This window comes from Sinocyclocheilus anshuiensis, unplaced genomic scaffold, assembly GCF_001515605.1.
Source record: "Sinocyclocheilus anshuiensis isolate Anshui unplaced genomic scaffold, SAMN03320099.WGS_v1.1 scaffold3034, whole genome shotgun sequence".
NCBI lineage: Eukaryota > Metazoa > Chordata > Actinopteri > Cypriniformes > Cyprinidae > Sinocyclocheilus > Sinocyclocheilus anshuiensis.
Window position 1 is genome coordinate 168,044 of NW_015542320.1, and position 7,450 is coordinate 175,493.

The 7,450-nt window shown below is 37.7% G+C and overlaps 1 pseudogene; it reads right to left on the reverse strand.

Annotated features, from left to right (window-relative positions):
* LOC107690897 (neuroblastoma-amplified sequence-like) overlaps positions 1 to 7,450 on the reverse strand; it is a 170,392-nt pseudogene that overhangs the window by 161,538 nt on the left and 1,404 nt on the right.

Here is a 7,450-nt window from a genome sequence, read left to right on the forward strand (position 1 = left end):
TGCATTGAATGACACTCTGTCTGCTCGCAGTTAATAGCCAACCAGTGCAATAATATAAGTGCTGCAGCGTAATTTGCCAAATGTTCCGCCCCCTCCTTGGAGAAAATCACGTTCAAAAAGAAGGCACGTGATGCTGTAATCCAAGCGATGATAGAAGTAGACGTAGAGGAGTGGGATGAATTTCTTTTAGCCTATTTTAAAATTTTTGTAATATATTAATTATCTCGGGCTGTAATAAAAAACAAGTAGTCCTATACTAATACTAAGAGTAAATATGGTTCGAATAGCCTATATTTTAAATATGTGGCTATGTTACAGCTCCTCTTTGAAGCTGTGTTTTTCTCCTTTTCCATCTCTCCAATCATATTCTGCACACAGGTGATTGGAGATGAGTTTTGTTCCCATTTTTGTTGCAGTTTGCTGATTTTTGTAAAATAGCTTCTGTTTTTGCTTTTCAGATAAAAGAGTGGTTTCAGTTTAATATGTTGCAGGCTCATTTATTGGTAATAAATAATTGATAATAAATAATATTGATGATAATAAATCATCAAAAAAATATTGGGCTTGTTTTTGAAGCAGCGGTTGCTTATTTGTCTCGCGAGAGTTGGCAACAGTGTTCACTTGGAACCTCAATCGAGGTGGTACTAAAAAAAAAAGTACCAGGTACCAGGTACTGTACCCAGCGGAAAACCCCCCAAAAGTGAACCGTACCGTGCCGTACCATGCAGTGGAAAAGCGCCATTGTTTAGCCATTGTATATTGATTGCCCTGAAAAGTGTAAACACTGTAGTGCTTTCAAAACATTGCTTTGTTTGATTGAGAATCCCAAACAGTCCTGCACGGCAACATTAGCTCAACCAATGGTGTGAGTCTGGGGGCGTGACTATCTGATTTCCTGACCAATGACAGGCAAGCAAAGTGTTCAAGAAACCTGTTTAAAAACAGTCAAGATTTTTTCAATTACATTGATTGGAACAGTGGCGTAGCAATGCATACACTTCAGCTTGAAGTCTCTGAAATCGAGCACACACACACACACACACACACACACACACACACACACACACACACAGAGAGATTTTATTACTTGTTCCTCTTGTTTCCAGCTGCCTCTCAGTTTGAATGATGGAATTTCCCAGAGACTGAGACTGCCAGAGAAGTGGATCACAGCCAGCACTGTGCCATCAGGAGACAGACTCATTCGGAACACGCCATCCTGAGTAAACATACATGTTCAATTAGGCATTACACTATTTATTCAGAGTTCTTAGCAGAATGAAATTGAGCTTTGGCTTTTCGTTTTATATGCTGTCATACCGGCCCAGAGAGACAGGCAAGAAAATGGCATGCAAAAAAAATATTGAGTGAGCGACACAAAAATTTCACTGAGGTGAATCACCTGTTCACTGTTATGCCTGGAGAAAAGTCGAAAGCTGGGCATCCTGAAGAATCCTCGCCTCTGGGACTACAAAAGTGACAAATGATGATTCATAACTTCCTTCATGAATATCATGGATGCATTTACATACTAAAATTTGTTGTACTCCCACTCATTCCTGTTTAAAAATACAGGTTAAACTGCTAGCTGGTATTTAACTGCAACAAAGCAGCTACCAGCTGGTCATATTAGCTTAAGGTTATCAAGCTGGTTTCTGGAACATGCTAGCTGGTAACTAATAACTAAACCGCTTGATTTTGTTTGTTTGTTTTATTTTCTTCTTAACGCCATTCCAGCATCTATGGCTATATTCATGGTGAGAACCAGTTAATCCATACACAAGTCTGTTTCACCTAACCTGCATGTCTTTGGGCTGCGGGAGGAAACCGGAGCCTTTTGGCCTATAGCAGTTAAAAAATAAAACTGTATACGTCTTGCGAAAGGCCGTAATTTTGGTTATGTTTCATCTCTGCTCCACTGTGCAAATGAATACACATGGATACAGGACATTTTTTTTTTTTTTTTTTAAGATACCACTTGATTCATATGAATTAATTTAATGAAGCCTTTATGGGTTTCTTTGGATCTTCAAAGTTTTGGTTACCTGGATTTTCAATAGAAGGACAGAGACCTTTCAGGCTTAATTAAAAATAACTTAATTTGTGATTCAAAGATTAAACAAATGTTTGGAATGACCTGAGGATGAGTAAATGATGACAGAATTAGAATTTCTGGGTGAACTATCCCTTTAAAATCAAAAGTGATGCTCTTCGGAGGATGCTTTTTAGTCTTTCACAGGCCTCTCAGCAACATGTTTAAGGTGGGTGAGAGATAATGATGGTTTTCAAACTGAATACCCACCATGATTTCTTACACAATCAGTATAAATAATTGAACATTAATCACCAGTTCAATCAGAAGTCATTGGGTCTGTAGGAGAGAATAAACAGCTAGAAGCTTCAGTACTAAAGCGGTTATTAAGCCTACAATGCAGCTTCCAGAGCTCACTACATAAAACCTTTACAACCTCAGAAAACCAGAAATGAGCCTGTGCTTTCAGGTTTGTGAAATACTGTGATGTGAGAATGTATGATTTTGTATTCTGAGCAGCAGTCAGTGCAGAAGTGGCTTTACTCCTTGAAATATCTATTTCTTAAGGGGTAGAGCAGCCCATACAAACTACTACTATATATGAACTACTAGAGTTTTTGTACCCTTCTCATAAAATCCAATACAAAAGCAAGCACTGAACACACTTGGAGTTGGGGATTTGTCAAGGAGAAATGTGCTTATAGTTTTGCAAAGTGACCAAACTTCCGATTTTCTTCTGGCAGCCGATAAAAAAGCAATAACCCAAGTAATGCATAAGGACCAGAATACCATAAAGACTCTTTTGCTCTTTTGACCTGCAAGCATCACCCTAGTAACTACCCAGATGCCCAACCACATTGCTACAAGCTAACAATAACTTAGACCTTTAAGTAACACCTTAGTAACCACTCATAACACCACAGCAATACCCCAGAAAACATTTTGCAACCTGCTAACCACTCGAAATACTTTAGCAAAAACACATGAATCAATAAGCAACACTGAGGCATCCAGCCCCTAGCCATGCCCCCACAACCACTCAAAAAACCCCATCAATGCCCAAGCAACCAGCAACTTAGCTAAATATTTGGGTATTAGTTGGGTAAATGTACAGTATAATGGTGAACAGGAGACTTCATCAAATATATTTTTTGCATTCCCATTTGCTCAAATAGCAAAAGAAAAACTCCAAGGAGAGGAGAGAATGGTGTCAAATTTGTCACTCCCGCAACTGTGGTAGAAACACCCTCACAGCAGCGCTAAATAGTTTTTTGTAATTTGATGCAAAAGTAATGTAATACAAAGTATAGTGTTATAATATACTTTAAAAAAAATAAAAACAAAAAAATGCAGGATTTACTATGCTTATGACTGTTGAAATGCATCACAGTCTGTGAACAAACACTCAGAACAATTTAGCATGCGCAGAGCAACACTTGGCAAACAACCACAATACCCTAACATCAAGACAGTGTTTTTTTTTTTTTTTTTTAGAAAATATTAAACTCAGTTAAAGCTCCACTTCTTTAGTCTTTTTTTTTCTCAGTGGGAAACTAGTAAGATCAAAGATCCAAACCATGATCAGAGACCTGATACGCCCAAGATTTTTTTTGGTGAATGAGTGCATGTCATGGATGCTGCATCATCAGTATTCAGTACATAAATATTCCCTTACATGTCTAAACTCAGACTCACCGGCACCGCACTGTTGTCATCCTCATAACTGATGACCTGTTTATAGTGAGGTGACCCTGACAACACCCTCCACGCTGTGATCCCGCAGCGGCTCACCCTGGACACATCACTGTCTCTAGACTCACACCCTCCCACCAGCAGCAACCTGAGGAACACACAAACACATCAGCAGCATGAGTCCGGGTAAAACACACACACACACACACACACAGCACCTCAGCCTGCTTATGAGGCCGAATAGTCCTTGAGTAGCTGATGAAACAGGAAAGGGATCTGATCTGATCTACGCATGTGAACAGCACATACAAACAAATATACACACACACACCTCTACACATTATATATAAAGACTGCCCCCATGTGGCAGCTAAAATCCTAAATATTTTCTTCTTAAACAAATCAATAAGCGCTGCCTAAAACACAAGCCAGAGAGGATTTCAGTTCAAACATGTATAGTGGAAATAACACAAATCACAAAAGTGTGATCCAAAGATTGCCTGATGATTTTGTGTTCACTTTTAGAGAAAAACATCCCTCTGACGGTCACACACACAACAAAAACAGCTTCTAGATGGGGGTCTCACCTGTGGCCAGGATGATATATTGCTGTGGTAATGCCATTAGAATAGTGGGCAGAGAAACTGAAGGTGTGATTCTCTTGAAAACCCCGATTGGTTCCAACACTGAGAGCAAAACAGGAACAGGAAATCAATGTATCAACATTATAATAGCCAGATGAATAAAACCTGTGGTTCAAGTTGTGTCAAACGGGTTGCCCTGCCAACATTTTTACTGGTCCCAATTAAAGAATAGAATAGAATAGAATAGAATAGAATAGAATTTTAAAATAAAATAAAAAGGGACTCATGTAAAATGTTGCCAGGAATAAACATTTATTTTTCCATTTAATGTTAGCCCTTCAAAAACAAAAATCAATAAAAAAATTTAAATAAAAATAATATTTAAATCATTAAAAAAAATGATGCACAGCCATCATTTTTACTGGTCCGAATAATAAATAAAAAAATAAAAAAATAAATATACAATTTTGCAGTTATATAATGTAACTCCATTACACACTTTAATGGAAAACAACAGCATATGGTGCAAAACATTACCTCATCGCTCTCAGTAGGCTAAATAAATGTTGCATAAGTGAAAACCAATGTTAAGTTTGACATTATATATGTATATGATCAAAAAAGCAATAGTAAGGGTACTGCAAGGTACCGTGTTGAAAATTTACACAGTTAATTTAGCGCAATTACAGTAAGATATGTGCATTGTTTAGCTGTCTTGATTAGAGTGGCAACTGAAGTTTGAATGGTTTTAGACAAATACAATCTAAAGTCATTTGTTGAGTTTCATAATTTCTTAAGGACTGAGCGAGAATATGGTTTCCTAAAGAGCTTTGTGTCAGAAACGCTTTTGAAAGCACCATTTTGTCCAATGTTAGTCCAAAATTTCTAAATGACTTTGAAAACTTCCTCAAAGTAATGCAACTGCAAACACTTCCATTCAACAACATGAGGGAGAGAACAAGAAAAAGCTTTCCTCTGAGCTTCAAAGCCAAGTTTTTGAGGAGAATGAAGTAGACTTTTTCATCTGCCATTACTCCCGCAAACAGACAATGGAAACTTTGAAAACTTGAGCTGACTGATTAAACAAAGAATTACAAATTGGAAACTGCAGGCAATTTCATTAATACTCAAAGCTAAGCCTCCCCCTCAGAACAGAGATAAACAAAAGACGCAGGCTTTCGGGTTTAGTTGCAGAATATCTGGCCCTGAAAGAGTCAGAGGGAATTAGGTTAGAGAGGATCGGCAAGTATCTGAATCATCAGAATCTTCTCTGGTGGTCTTGTTCCAATATCCTTCAACATTTGAGCCATGTATTACGACACAAATACTCTACTATCTAACATCCCATAACACTCCTTAAAGACAGTGAGAAGGATTAATACTTTCTTATCCTGCCATGTCCTCCCAAGCTCTTGATGATTGGCACAAAGTCTGGCCCCCATTGCAACTTTATGATTTAAATACCGGGCTAAAAAAATAGCATAAGCCCATCCATTAAGATTCTAGCTTGCCATGTTGGCAAACTCTTGCCATTTTTGTCAGCAACATGCATCAGATGGTCCTTGACAATGTTGTCTAAAGATTAGGATTGAGCTTTCTCAACAAATACCCATAAACCTTTAACCCACTTCTCTGACTCTCTTGGCTATTTCATGTATCGTATGGTATCATTTTCTGTGTTACAAAATGTCTGTGTTTGCATGAACAGGTTACTCTCCATCAGCATTAATATTGTTTTGGATTGGTTACTCTCCATCACCATTTGGATTTACATATTTTCCTTTATTTAAATATTATTAATTTCAAATATAATTTACATTGTTGTTAAATGTATTTAAAGTCTTTAATATATATTTTAATATGTATTAAATTATATATACATATACAAAATATATACAATATAATACAAAAAACAACATATACATATATATATATATATACACACTGAACAAAATTATAAAAGCAACACTTTTGTTTTTGCCCCCATTTTTCATGAGCTGAACTCAAAGATCTAAGACTTTTTCTATGTACACAAAAGGCCTATTTCTCTCAAATATTCTTCACAAATCGGTCTAAATCTGTGTTAGTGAGCACTTCTCCTTTGCCAAGATAATCCATCCACCTCACAGGTGTGGCATATCAAGATGCTGATTAGACAGCATATATATATAGTTTTTTTAAATATAAAATAAAGGTATTCTTATTTATTATTAAGCACTTTTTTTTATTTTATTTTTTTTAGTTAGTTAGTTTTTACACCACTTGCTTTGCATTATTTTATTTCAGTCCACAAGCATATTTTTTAAACAATAACACAGAGGAAAGCCTTACTACTATTAGTGTAGCAGGGAGGCCGTGCCAAATTAGACAACTTAAAGCTGTTGTGCTTGCGCCATGACAGCACTAGTGTCCGTTTTAGACATTACTATCAGTCAAGAAGGTAACGTTATAATTGCTAACATAGTGGACTCATCGAAAAATACATTGGCATCATCTGTATTAAAGAGAAATGAATCACTTCATCCGATGTTTAAGTGAATAAAATAGCCTTGACAGTCGAGTTCCACCTCACCGGACTTGTGTGTGTAGGTAACGCAGGGTTGCCAGGTTTTCGGAAAAAAAAAGAAACGCCCAATTGCTACTCAATACTAATCCAATCGCATTTCGAGGGGGGTTCCCCGATAAAAACTGCGTTCCGGGGGGTATAAAATACATGTTTTCGGCAGGGTTCCTCTGGTAAAATTCACATTCCAGGGGCTAAATATCATGTTATTGGGGGCGCTTCAACACACAGACATGAAAAACAACCCGCGGCAACAGTGTTAAAGCAGCCCAATTCCACGTGAAAACCGCGGACTTGGCAACACTGAGGTGATGTAAAAGAGAAAAGCAGGCATTTGGACCAAAGCACTGTGAGGCAAGGGAGGGGGAGACTCAAAATGTTTCTAAACTTAAAATGCATTTTTGCCCCATTTGTGTTGTTTTACTACTTACAAAGTTATTTAAAGTATAAAACATTGTTATTTACAATACACAGCGTGGCTTTTAATCATATTTTTAGGGGGGACAACCCTCAGATGGGGGGGGGTCGTGTTCTGTCCTGTCCCCCCCACTCCCCCCCCCCCCCCCCCCCCCCCCGGCACCC